Raw genomic sequence first — 14,400 nt, 5'->3', positions numbered from 1 at the left:
CCCTGTTACTAAGGGAATGCAAGCAGAAGATGGACAACTTGGCAAGTCCCTTTCAGCCCTGAAATCCTATGGACTTTACTTCACCCTTTCTGTTCTCACCTCCCAACCTGTCCCTTAATCGCCAACCCTGACTTCACACTAATTCTACCTAGAAGGCTCAGCTCAATTTCATGTTGAAAAGGCCCCTGCATTAAAAATCAACCTCCATATATTCTCTTCAATAAACATAAAACGTTTTTTGTTGTTGGTAGAGGTGGTAGGTGGGAGGTCGGAACGTAGTCAATTAGTGATGAAATGCCCATAATTATTTGCCTTGCAATCCAACCATTTTCTCAAAAACATCACACCGTAGAAAGCTGTCCACATGGCTAGGTGTGGTGGCTCACACCTGTAACCCCAGCACTTTGGGAGGCTGAGGTGGGAGCATCTCTTGAACCCAGGAATTTGAGACCATCCTGGGCAACATGGTGAAACTCTTCTCTACAAAAAATACAAAAAATTAGCTGAGCCTGGTGGAGTGTGCCTGTAATCCCAGCTACTTGGGAGGCTAAAGTGGTAGGACCACTGGAGGCAGAGGCTACAGTAAGCCGAGACTGCATCACTGCAGTCCAGTCTGGGCTTGCAGACTCCTTGTCACAAAACAAAACAAAACAGACAAATGAAAACTGTCCATAACTTGCTATTGAGGTGTTTTTTTTTTAGCGTGGTATTGAAGAAGATAAATTGTATAATCCCATTTAAGTCAAATGATGTGTACATCTGTCGTCTGTGTGTGTCAGGAGAGGGTAGGTGTGAGAGTAGCAAGGCGCCCTGCTGGAGGTTCATCGGTGCTTTCTCTCTTCCCTAGTCTACTGCACAGACAAGCTGGGGCAGAAAGTCACTGTAGAATGCCCAAAGGTAGTATCTCTGGGAATGGCAGGGGAGGGTGAATTGACTCATTGTCCTGGGAGAAGGATGTAACACACTTTTTGTGTTGATCGCTGTGGGGGTGTTTCTGGGAAGAATGGTTATGGGAAGGGGAACAATAATGTAGCCCAGTCCTCCCAAATCTTTGTGACCTGCCTGGCACGAAGTGGGAAAGGCTTGCATTGAAGGGCCCTGGGTGGTTGGCTTGGAGCCCTTCTCTGGTCTAGGGGGGAACACTGGGCTTCCACCACTGTGGCTGCTTTGGGAGTAGTGAACCTGACCGACAAGTCGGAGTATTACTCACTAAGATTAGCTTCTGGTCGCTTATTCAAGTCCTTCTACCATGGTCAGTGCATTGAAACAGGACCACATGGAACTGGACACCACCTCCGTCCAAGACGCCTGGAAGGGAACCCTCTGTGTGCAAGAGGGAGGTAGTGAGAGCCGTGTAGAGAGCAGCAGCGCTGCTTGTTGGACTTCTTGCTATCACCAGCACATGGAGCTTGAACATTTGAAGTCTCGAGGAAAACTGGGCCACACTAATTGCACCCTGAACGGTGCAGGGGAACACATGTGACCATGCATGTGACTGCACATGTGTGTCAAAATGCCCTGTTCAATGTGTGAAACAATGTTCAACAAAATAAGAACGGAGGTTGTCTCTGGGTGGTGGAAATTTGGAGTGTTTGGGCTTACTTCAGTATGGTTTTCTGTATTTGATTTTTGTCTTGATTTCTATTGAGCATTTCTTGTTTTTAGCAATTAGAAGAAAAGACAATTATCACATTACTTATTTATTTGAGAGGGTTTCTCGCTCTGTCACCCAGGCTGGAGTACAGTGGTGCAATGTCAGCTCACTGCAACCTCCGCCTCCTGGGTTCAAGAGATTCTCCTACTTCAGCCTCCCTCAGCCCCCACAAGTGGCTGGGATTACAGGCATGTGCCACCACACCCGGCTAAGTTTATATTGTTAGTAGAGATGAGGTTTCACTATGTTGGCCAAGCTGGTCTCAAATTCCTGACCTCAGGTTATCCACCCGCCTCAGCCTCCCAAAGTGCTGGGATTATAGGCGTGAGCCACTGTGCCTGGTGCAATTATCACTTTTAAAAAGGCATACACTAGACCTTAACAGCTTACTTTGTTTTAGAATTTATGAATAGCAACTGTGCAAAATTGAAAATTTAATTCAGTGTCCATTGCCTAATCAAGTCTTACCTGTCAGGGTCCATATGTAGGAAAGAAACTTCCTGCTCCTTTGAGCAGAAAGGGATTTACTACAGGGGATTGGATGCTTACACAATTGGGAAAATATCAAAGAAGTGAAAACGCAGGCGAAAAATACAAGAATTCTCTCCTGCCAAATTATTCAATTGTGTACAACTTCTGCTCCTTCCCACACAGCACCATCCTTGCCTTAAAAAAAACGCCCTTCATCAGAGAATGAGAAGAGTTCAACCAGTTCGGTAACCTTCTGACCCAAAGGCACTTACTGATATTGAGCTGTCTTTTCCTCCAGTGTTACAAAACACATTACATGGTGAACTATTCTTTCTTTTATTTTTATTTTGTTTGAGTCAGGGATTTGCTCTGTCACCTAGGCTGGACTGCAATGGCGCGATCATGGCACACTGCAGCCTCAACTTCCCAGGCTCAGGTGATCCTCCCACCTCTGCCTCCCAGGACTACAGGCTGGAATTACAAGTGTACACCCCCATACCTGGCTAAGTTTTTTGTATTTTTTGTAGGGATGGGGTTTCTCCATGTTGCCCAGGCTGGTCTCAAATTCTTGGACTCAAGCGTTCCACATGCCTTGGCCTCCTAAAGTGCTGAAACGACAGGCATGAACAACTGCACCCAGCCAAATTATTTTCGGTAAGGGATTTGACTGTCAAAGACAGACTTCAGGCCGGGCGTGGTGGCTGATGCTTGTAATCGCAGCACTTTGGGAGGTCGAGGCAGGCAGATCTCCTGAGGTCAGGAGTTCGAGACCAGCTGACCAATGTGGAGAAACCCCATCTCTAAAAAAAAAAAAAAGAAGACAGACTTCTTCTATTAGCCCTAAATCTAACAGAAAAACTATTGCATGCTTCGCTTTGGCCAATGAATGGCACTTTCAAAATGTCCTGACTTTTTTTTTAAAAGATCAACTATATGAAATTCATGTCTCTGTTAGATCTGAAATTTCTAGAATGTATCTGCTTATGTGTATATTAATGACTGGAAAAAGTGAAGCACTTTATCAATGCTGATTTGAAGAGTCAGTGGACTTTGCGAAAGAAAATGGGTTTCAACTGAATCCTCAAACCATAATGACAGATTTGGAGTTAGGTGTGATCAAGCTTCTAAAAGTGTGTTTCAAGGTATTAGCAGTACAGTTTTTTCTTTTCTTAATTTGGTCCACTGCATTTGGTGGAAAATTTAGTTGAGTAGATTGGCCACAAGATATGGCAACTTCAGTTTAAAAATGTGGGCTGGGTGTGGTGGCTTATACTTGTAATCCCAGTACCTTGGGAAGCCGAGGCAGTGGATCACTTGAGGCCAGGAGTTCAAGACCACCCTGGCCAACAAGGTGAAACCCCATCTGTACTAAAAATACAAAAATTAGCAGGGCATGGTGGTGTGCAGTTGTAGTCCCAGCTACTCAGGAGGCTGAGGTACGAGAATTGCTTGAACCCAGGAGGCAGAGGTTGCAGTGAGCCAAGATTGTGCCATTGCACTCCAGCCTGGGTGACACAGAGAGGCTCCATCTCAAAAGAATAAAAATGAAAAAATAAAAATAAAAAAATGTGTCATTTGCCTGAAGCAGCCAGTGAAATCACTGACTGGTTCAAAAGTAATTATGTGCACAGTAGGATAAGAAGACCCTACACAATGGTGTTGCTGTTCAATCACTAACATTGTTTCCACCAAATCTGTGGTCTGTATACTAGTGGGTGTGGAATGAATTTCTGTGAGCCCAAAACACCATAAAAACATGGCACAGAAGATGGAAAAATTTGGAATATAAATAGTTCTACCATAAAGACACATGCATGTGTCATTGCAGTGTCATTGCAGCACTAGCAAAGACATGTTGTCAACCTAAATGCCCATCAATGGAAGACTGGATAAAGGAAATGCAGCATATATACACCACAGAATACTATGTAGCCATAAAAAGGAAAAAGATAATGTCCTTTGCAGCAACATGGATGGAGCTGGAGGTGATTATCATAAGTGAAGTAAGGCAGGACTAGAAAATCAAATACCACATGTTCTCACTGATAAGTGGGAGCTAAACACTGAGAACACACAGACACAAAGAAGGGAATAATAGACAGTGGGACTACTTGAAGGTGGAGGGCAGGAGAAAGGAGAGGATATAAAAAGTATCTGGGCTGGACGTGGTGGCTCATGCCTGTAATCCCAGCACTTTGGGAGGCCGAGGTAGGTGAATCATGAGATGAGGAATTCGAGACCAGTCTGCTTAAGATGGTGAAACCCCATCTGTACTAAAAACACAAAAATTAGCTGGGCACGGTGGCACATGCCTGTAATCCCAGCTACTCGGGGAGGCTGAGGCAGGAGATTCGCTTGACCTGGGAGGTGGAGGTTGCAGTGAGCCAATCACGTCATGGCACTCTAGCCCCGACAACAGAGCAAGACTCTGTCTCAAGTATCTATCTGGTACTATGCTTGTTATCTGGGTGATCAAATAATCTGCACACCAAACCCCTGTGACACGAAACTTAACCATATAACAAACCTGCACATGTACTCCTAAACCTAAAATAAAAGTTAAAAAAATGGGAAAGTTTAATAGGGAAGGCTCATGGCTATGTATATAGAATCGCAGAAGAATTTCCAAAAGAGCAGTGCCACATAGAAAATGGGTGTGGTGTTGAGCAGAGCCATATGCTAAAGGAAAGAAAAAAAAACAGCTATTCATCTTGATGTGAGACTTCAAAATATAATGAATGGTCGTTAAAGTTGGCCAGCTCTTATGGACTATCTCTGTGTAATTGCCTGTAATCTATTCCTGTAATACAATTTTCATATGTTGAATTTTCTTTTTAGTTTTTATATCTTTTTTCAGCTTTTGTTCACTCTTTTACATTGCAGCATTATGTTTTACTATTTGCAATATTATCTATTTCGTCTTCACATCATTTCCAGTACTGGAATTGTGTAAAGACTTTTAGAGAGTCCTAATTAGTTTCATGCGTTTTTGCAAATCTCACTCCACAAAGGTGCATTATCACAATGTGGACTTTGTGAGGATAATTCATGTATGTAAAAGCATTGAAACTTCCTCAATAAATGAAGAGAAGTCCTTTTTGTACCTATGTGTTTGTGAATGATAAAATTTCTCAAGATCTCAGTTCTTCGGGTGACTGTATGTAGAGGGGTGACCCATTGCAGTTTTTGACTGAGCTCATCAAAAGACTTAGATTGTTTGTCATGGTATTTCAGATGGCCGCAGTTAGAAAGCTGGATGCACACAATTAACAACCATAGTGATGATACGCATTTGTACATTTCCTTTTGACCTATTTCATCACAAATACAGTTCATCTGCGCATAACTGTTATACTTATGCGACTGTCGTTAGTATACCTGAGTGTTTATGCTTGCAAAAATATGTATGTTATTATTGCCTATCTTACCGTGTAAAGTGACCTGTGAAGTATTCTGACATGTTTTGATATGTTTTCCAATTAAATCTCCCTTTAAATATATAAATAAATATCTTTCAATGAATTTTAACATGATTTTTTCCAGAATTATATTTTCAGGATTTTGATTTTTCACGATTTCAACTTTCAGAGTTACGGCATTTGGCATTGTGTCTTTCAGGATTATGATCAGTTTCCAGTTCACTACATTCTTCAACACTCTTTGTCAGAGAAAAATGGAAACTCAACTCTTAGTGGCTTGAAAACCAAAGGGAGTTAATTGGCTCATGTAACTGAAAAGTCCATGGGTAGTTCAGCTATAGGCATGGCTGGATCCAGGGACTCAAACAATGTTCTCAGAATCTGTCTCTCTCTGAGAATACATTCTGGAAGAAGGAAGAAAGGGAGGGAAGGGAAGGAGGGAAGGAGGGAGGGAAGGGAGGGAGGGAAGGAGGGAAGGAAGGAAGGAAGGAATGAAGGAAGGAAGGAAGGAAGGAAGGAAGGAAGGATGGAAGGAAGGAAGGAAGGAAGGAAGGAAGGGTCTACTGCAGATATGCCCAGAAATAATTACACCATAAGGAAGACAGTGTTAAGTGATATGAGAGGTCTCAGTGAAACAAGAGGGTTTTGGAAGATGGAGGAATTAATGCACTCATGCATTTTTCATTTATTTATTCAGGTCTTAAACACTGAGCTCCTATTCTAGGCTTCACACTGAACTATGCCTGGGGCTCCAGAGATGAAGACCAAGTCCCTGCTTTCAGGGAGTGTCCGCCCTTCATTGGGGAAGGCAGGTAGGTAAAGAGCCAATTGCTAATTTGTACGGAGCCACAGGGATGCATAGGGCACGCTGAGAGCTCATTTCCTACTGGATCTAGGAAGCTTCTTGAAAACAGTGCACTGCGACCTGAAGAGTAAAAATGGCAGATAAGGGCATTGAGCAAAGGGAACAGCATAAGTCAAATCCCAGAGGCCGGATTCAGAACCACTCAGAGGATGACTTACCGGGTGACATTGGGTGGATGATTGGGCCTCAGTTTTTCTACTTGTACAATAAAGGCATTAGGTAACTTGCTACTGAGGAAGGAACGGGGAAAACAATCTCTCCCTCACAGACATACACAGACACACACATGCAGAGACTACAGCTGTTTTGGCCTCAGAAGTGTAAGACTCGTGTCTTACCTTTCACTTCTAGGTGGCCTTATTGACTCAAAGGTAAGGCCTCTTGGGCCCAGCCTCCAGAGGGAGAGAGAGAGAGAATGAAATGATCCACATCATACAGTAACAGCCATTTATGTTTTCATTTAAAAATAGTTTTTATTGTTTGAGTAGATAATATCTATACATTGTCACCATCACAGAGGTACAAAGGGTGTTCTGTGATGAGTAACTTCCCTCCTAAGCCCACCTCCTTACCAACCCAATTTCCCCTCTCCAGAGAAAATCACTCTTAACTTTTTATGTATACTCTAGGAGAGTCTATGCGAATTCAAGCACGTACACTTACAAGCATATGTATGTACAGTCCCTACATTTTTGGGGTACAGATTGGGATGTACTATTCACATTCTTAGGCACCTTACTTCATTTACTTAATAATTGGCTCTTGGCTATTGGAGTGTATCATTCTACAGAGGGCTGCCTCATTCTTTGGATGTCTGGTTAGGGTTCCACTGCCATAAGTCATGCGACCCATCCTATAAGGACAAGCACTTTGAGGATGCTGTTGTGCTAATAGATTCCTTTAACACAAATTAAATAGAAATTAGAAAAGATGAGGCCGGGGCACAGTGGCTCATGTCTGTAATCCCAGCACTTTGGGAGGCTGAGATGGGTGAATCAAAAGGTCAGGAGTTTAAGACTAGCCTGGCCAACATGGTGAAACCCCGTCTCTACTAAAAATACAAAAAATTAGCTGGGTGTAGTGGTGGGTGCTTATAATTCCAGCTACTCAGGAGGCTGAGGTAGGAGAATCACTGAACCCGGGAGGCGGAAGTTGCAGTGAGCCGAGATCGTGCCATTGCACTCCAGCCTGGGTGACAGAGCTAGATTCCATCTCAAAAAAAAAAAAAAAAAAGTAAAAGAAAAAGATAGAGGTGAAAATCCTTTGCTATTACCAACAATGCTGTAAAGCCTGTCCTGGTCTTTGTGTCATTTCCACATGGGGCTGCCTCTGTTGGACAAAGGTGTAGAAGAGCAATTGTTGGATCAAAGTCCTGATGCATTTGTGATTCTCATGAAATTGCTCTACCCCTGTTACCCACCTCCCTCATGGAGGCTGTAACCATTGTGTACTCCCACCTGCAACGTACAAGAGGCCTGTGTCACAGAAGTTTTGAGTTTCTCCAGGCAGCCTGGGAGAGAGTGTAAGGGGATGAGAAGCTGGGGAAGAGGGCAAGGCATGGGGAGAAAGGAGGACATCCTTTGAAGGAGGAGGCCTGGGGAACCGTAGGAGCCTGACGACTCAGGTGAGACAAGGCTGATGAGAAGTTCCTGAAGTCATGATGGTGACCTTTAGACTTGCAGAACCTAAGCCAATGGCGAAGTCATGCACAGCACTCAGTCACCCTCCTCCACTGACAGCTCAGTGACGGGCCTGCCATGCTTCCAGCATTGCATTCTCAGGAATGACACTTGGGAGGTGAAGGAGAGGTGCTTAGGGGGCCCAGTGGGTGGGAGAATGGATAGTAGCCTCAGAGATAGGAGCTCCAGTCAGGAGCCAGCACTGTGGAAAAGCAGGACGAATTCAGGAGAAACTTAAGCCCCCTAAAACTCTAAAATGGGGAAGAATTCCCTGCACTCTCTGATTGTGTGGGTTGGAACCTGAAGCCATTTTATCTGAGTATTAAAGGAAAGAGACTTTGCGCCTGGGGCAGGCAGTCACTTGGTGACACTCCCGTAGCTGAGGTTCTCCGTGCCTCTAAGCCTGGGTGGCTTGCTCCCTGTTCTTCCCGGTCTGTACAGGCTGGACCATTCCACCCAGAGTTAAGAGGCTTTGAGTTCAAAATCCTGGTCCAAGGCTGGGTGAGGTGGCTCAAGCCTGTAATCCCAGCAGTTTGGGAGGCCAAGACAGGCAGATCACCTGAGGTCAGGAGTTCAAGACCAGCCTGGCTAACATGGTGAATTCCGTCTCTACAAAAATTAGCCAGGCATGGTGGCAGGTGCCTGTAATCCCAGTTACTCAGGAGGCTGAGGTGGGAGAATCACTTGAACCCAGGAGGTGGAGGTTGAAGAGAGCTGAGATAGCACTGCTGTACTCCAGCCTGGGCAAGAGACTCCATCTCAAAAACAGCAACAACAAAAAACCCCAAATCCTGGTCCAGGGTCCCAAACCTTTTTCTTTTTTTCTTAATTTTACATTTATTTAAGAGCCAAGTGCACATACCCAAACCTTTTGATCACAAACCCCTAACAATCAACAACAGTTTATTTTAAAAAATTTTAATTTAGTTATTTAAAAAAATGAATCCTTATTTATAAATTCTATAAAGTGCTCTTATACTAACACAAATAAAAAACAGAAATGAGAAAAGACAGAAGTAAAAACAGAAGACCTGATATTCTTCCTAAGCCTCAAATGACACCCTACTTCGGAAATCACTGACCTAGCTTTAAGCATGTACAGAGCTGGGTTGGCCAAGGGACTTGGAGGGCCTGTGTATCCACACATGTGTGTGTGTGTGTGTGTGTGTGCATGAGTGTGTGTGCTAACTCAGGGATGGAGGTGCTGTGAGATTTGGGAAACTTGGGACATGACGAGGGTTTGGGGGGTTTCCTTAAGTGGTGAGGGTTCGGGCTGAGCTTGCAACAGAGCCCTGAATGAGGAGGGGGATGTGACTATGTGGTAGCTGGGCTGGATCTTAAGCATCTGGCAGTGGGAGAGGCTTACAAGACCCTTGTACCCCAGCTTGGCTGCATGAGGCTGGGAGCCCTTCACCTTCAGAATGATCCCATTCTGTCTCCGACTAGTCCCCACCCTTTGCCTCCTTAGATCATGAGCTTAACTATAGTGACAGACAAAGAGATGGAGCCAGGCCCTGACCCATCTCTCCCCAGGGACAGGGAAGGAGTCACTAATACTGACCACTACTGCAGGGGAATTCAGTTTGACATGGATGACCGGAGTAATATAATTATTTCACCTGCTTGCTGTAGAACAAATTCATATTCACCACCCAAGTATGAAAGGGTTATGGCAGCAGAGAGGTTATTAGAAATGATTTCCAACTGGGAGCAACTAGGTGAGTGGGATTAGGGAAAATTACTTAAATATCCCCCTCCAGGCCTTGGCTGAAGTTGACTCTGTCCTCATCTCCCCTCCCTGCCTCGAGGCCCCAACCCCTGCCTGTGTCTCCGGGTCTAATACTCCTCAGCTATCCTCTGGGTGCAGGCTGACTCCAAGCCTTGTAAACCACCCAGGACTGCTAAACAAGTCCTATAATTAGAAGCCAGGTTGCATTAACGAAGTGAAAAATGTAACATTACCATCTGTTTGTTCACTGGATGCTCAGCTCATGTCCCATGATCCACAGGAGTTGTGACCTTGGGTTTCCAAGAAGCCTTAATAAGGTAATGTTTATAGGACTCTTAACTTTACAGCTCTGCTGGAGTACAACTCTGTGAAATGAGGACAAGCCATAATTCCAGGAGATCCCCCTCCTCCGCCTTCCCAGTGCTAAAGAATGTTGTCCCTTTCTGTAGTACACGGAAAGCCCCAAGACTGGGATTAAAGGAAGTAAATTCTAGTCCCAACTCCGACACTCGATTGCTGTGTGACACTCTGTTGATCTCTTTCCCTCTCTGGACTTCTGTTTGTCCATCTGTAAAAGAGAGGAGATGATGGGTCTTATTCTAAAAGTTCCCTCCAATTCTGAAATTCTACTTTGATTTCTCTGTCTCTCTGCCATTGAGTTTTATATCAAGCAAAGATTCTTTTCCAAATTTGATCTTCCTTCTTTGGACTTCTCAAAAAGACTTGGTAATGAAAGTTGAACTGGATGAATTTAGTTTAGGGTTAGCAAGACACACAGACCTTTTTCTGCCTCAGCTTTGAATCTTTCTGATAGGATAAAAATGCATAAAAAATAATATGACAGTGACTATTAGGAAGAGACAGTTCCTTAACTCTTCAAAGAAATTAAATTGGTTAATGCGAAGAACAATGGAAAGAATCAGGGTTGTTCTCTCTAGAGATGGTAGCCCCAATTAAGTGAACAGAATATTCTGCCAACTTCCTATCAGCTGACATTTACTGAGTTCTTCCTGTGAACCAGATTTTATGTTATGAGCTTACACCCATCCTCTCAGTTAATCTTATAGCAAACCTGTGAAGATGGTGCTTTCTCATTGTCCTCATTTAACAGATGAGAAACTGGCAATTAAAGAGATGCATTTGCTCCAAGGAATTATGTGGTTGGAGCAGAGACGCCAACCTGATTTTGGACCTCTGCAGATCTGTTGTCTACAAACCTCTGACTCTGTTATGGCACTTGTGGAAGCAAGTGTTGTGATGAAGCTTCCATCACCATGTCCCTGCATGATTCTGATGAGCACAGCATGCTCTGCTAGCCTGCACAGGCTATGTAGCATAGGTGATAAGGACACCTTTGCTGGGCTGAGCTCCTAGATTTGGGGGTTGCTTGCTACTGCAGTGCAACTTTGTCTATACTGACTGATACTGCTTGCCATGGGGCAGAGGGAACAGTTTTGCTCTGTATATTCACAAACAGCCAGTTTGCAGTCAGCAGATGGAAGGAGCAGGGAGATAGACATTTAAAACAACTAATAAAAGACTGAGGAGCACATAGTGAGAGTCTCATTGAGAAGCCAGCACAATGATCCTGATGGTCCTGTTGAGCTTGAGAGTCTAAGATATGAACTAAAAAAATGAGAAGATTTGTGGGCGTGGTGGCTCACACTTGTAATCCAAGCACTTTGGTGGCCAAGGCGGTGGATCACCTGAGGTCGGAAGTTCAAGACCAGCCTGACCAACATGGTGAGACCTCATCTTTAAAAATAATAATAATAATAAAATAAGAAGATTTGTAGGTGATTCTGGAATGCCAGAGTCAGAGCTAGCTCTGTGGTTGAGATAACAGGATAGAATACAAGGGAATCCCAATATGAAAGATAAGAATTTATGAACATAGCCATGTGCTGGCCAGACTGAAGGGCCAAACAATCCTAGGTTTTGTTTGTTTGTTTGTTTTGAGAGTCTCGCTCTGTCACCCAGGCTGGAGTGCAGTGGCACAATCTTGGTTCACTGCAATCTCTGCCTCCTGGGTTCAAGCGAAACTCCTGCCTCAGCCTCCCGAGTAATTCCTAGGTTTTTCTAAGACCACACTACTGGGGAGAGAATGATCAGGGTCAGCTTGATCCCTGAATTCTCTCCAGAGCTGACTCAGAAAACTTATCCCTATGGCACGGAGCCCTCTCACCAGACACATTTCTCTCCAACGTAGATTTGTCCATAAAGCACAGCTGACCATGGCAGAAATAATTTGGATAGCTTTTGGTGCTCTGTGTCCACTGCCTAATGACAGGCACCCACCTCTAACCGCTGCTGGTTCCACTGCTCATTAAGTTTCCCTAAGCTGGGGCAAAGGTTAGGGTAGCTGATGATTAAAAGGACCTCAGGGGCCCAAATTTTGTCCCAAGCTCTGTCCCTCTTCTCTTCACTGTCTGGCCATGGGCAGGTTACTTCTTTTCCCTGGGCCTCAATTTCTTCTTCTGTAAAATATTTATATTCACATGTTGATCCAGGAAGTAAATAAAGTCATGAATGTAAAAGCGTTCTTTTTCTTTCCTTTTTTTTTTTGTTTTTGGAGACAGGGTCTTGCTTTGTCACCCAGGCTGGAGTGCTGTGGTGTGATCTCGGCTCACTGCAGCCTTGACCTACCGGGATCAAGTGATCCTCTTCCCTCAGCCTCCTGAGTAGCTGGGACTACAGATGCATGCCACCACACATGGTTAATTTTTAATTTATTTTTTGTAGAGTCGAGGATCTCACTATGTTGACAGAGCCAGTCTTGAACTCCTGACCTCAAGCAATTCTCTTGCCTCAGCCTCTCAAAGTGTTGAAATTCCAGGCATAAGCCATGGTGCCTGGCCTAAAATTGTTTTTCAAAGTATAGAGTGCTTCAGGGGTATCCCTCTTACTGCCATGCAATTGTCATCAGCATGTGGGTCTTTGGCTGGACACCTTCCATCTCCCCCACAGCCAGAAACCTTGAAGCTGCCTTCTCACATTAGAGCAATTACCGAAGCTCCTTTCCTGGGAACCAGACTTTGCAAATGGTCAGATTCCACACTAGCCATTTCTTCCTCTTTCCTCGCAATATTTATGAGAACTGACCTTCCAATGGAAATTTGGCAAGATTTCACATTCTGGAGACATCATACCTTCCTCCACATGCCCCGAGGGCTGAGGTCATGGGCTTCCCAGAAGATCCAACAGTTCCCATGGCTGCAGGAGGTGCACAGGACCGAGAGGAGAGGGGCCCAGCAAGAGCCCCTGAGCTGTGGGCTGGTCCTAAAATATCCATATTGTTAGATTCCCCATCCTGCATTAGACATAAGTTCAGGAATAGGCTGGGCCCAGTGGCTCATATCTGTAATCCCAGCACTTTGGGAGGCCGAGGCAGGTATCACTTGAGGCTGGGAGTTCGAGACCAGCCTGGCCAACATGGTGAAATCCTATCTGTACTAAAAATTCAAAAATTAGCCAGGGATGGTGGTGCATGCCTATAACCTCAGCTACTCGGAAGACTGAGGCATGAGAATCGCTTGAACCCGGAAGGCAGAGGTTGTAGTGAGCCAAGATTGCACCACTGTGCACTCCAGTCTGGGTGACACAGGGAGACTGTCTCAAAAAAAAAAAAAAAAAAAAAGCTCGGGAGCTGTTTTAGTTGTTCACCACTATGTCTCCAGAGCCTGGGGCATAGTAGGTGTTCAATATGTATTTGTTAAATGAATGGAATGAACCCTCCTCAAGAACTCTCAAAGGCTCTTCATTGACCATAGGTTAATTCCTTGAAGGTCGCAGCTCACAGAAACTTACAGAACGGCCTAAGCCAGATATTTAAACCTCCACCAGAAGCGGCTTCTCAACAATGCCTCCTAACAGTTCAGGCCACATAGACAAGCTTCTGCCGGGAGGCCAGGGTGGGGATTCACTGCAGCCCTAAAAGCCTGTGAGTTTTCTGGGAGTCAGGAGGATGAGGACAGAGGCCTTGGCTATGGCCATCAAAGGTGATGTGATGTGTCTCAGAGTTGCTGCCCGTGCCCTAAGTGTTGTGTTGTGTGTCGCTCTCAGGACATTTCTCTGCTAATCCTGCCCTAATCGCAGCTGGCCCTGCTCCCCAAGCCAGGTGCTCAGAGCCACGTCTGTAAGGCTGCTGTCTGCGAGCAGCTCCTACCTAATGGCTCTTAAAATGATAACAAAACACACACATACAAGATGCCGCCCACAAATTCACACTCACACAATACAACAAAGCAACCACAATAAAAACAGCACTCTCTGACCCAGTAACAGAAGCCAATATGCAAGGCAGACTTTGACAAGTACCTAAAATATCCATATTGTTAGAGTCCCCATCCTGCATTAGACATAAGTTCAGGAATAGGCTGGGCCCAGCTCGGTTTTGAGCTTAATGTTTGGGGTGCAGGCCTTTGAACCCAACCTGCAAAAGAAGCCCTTTCTGCCCCACCCACAAGCCCCCAGGACTCCTCTCCCTACATAGCCGCTGGGAGAGGTCCGCTCTTTGCTTCTCACGTCCCCACAGCTGTGGCCTCTTCCTCTGCCAGGAGCGGCTCTGGGGGGCTGAAGGGGAC

This window comes from Aotus nancymaae, unplaced genomic scaffold, assembly GCF_030222135.1.
Source record: "Aotus nancymaae isolate 86718 unplaced genomic scaffold, 86718_ANA_hifiasm-v0.15.2.pri h1tg000064l_1, whole genome shotgun sequence".
Taxonomy (NCBI): domain Eukaryota; kingdom Metazoa; phylum Chordata; class Mammalia; order Primates; family Aotidae; genus Aotus; species Aotus nancymaae.
This window is presented reverse-complemented; position numbering follows the sequence as displayed.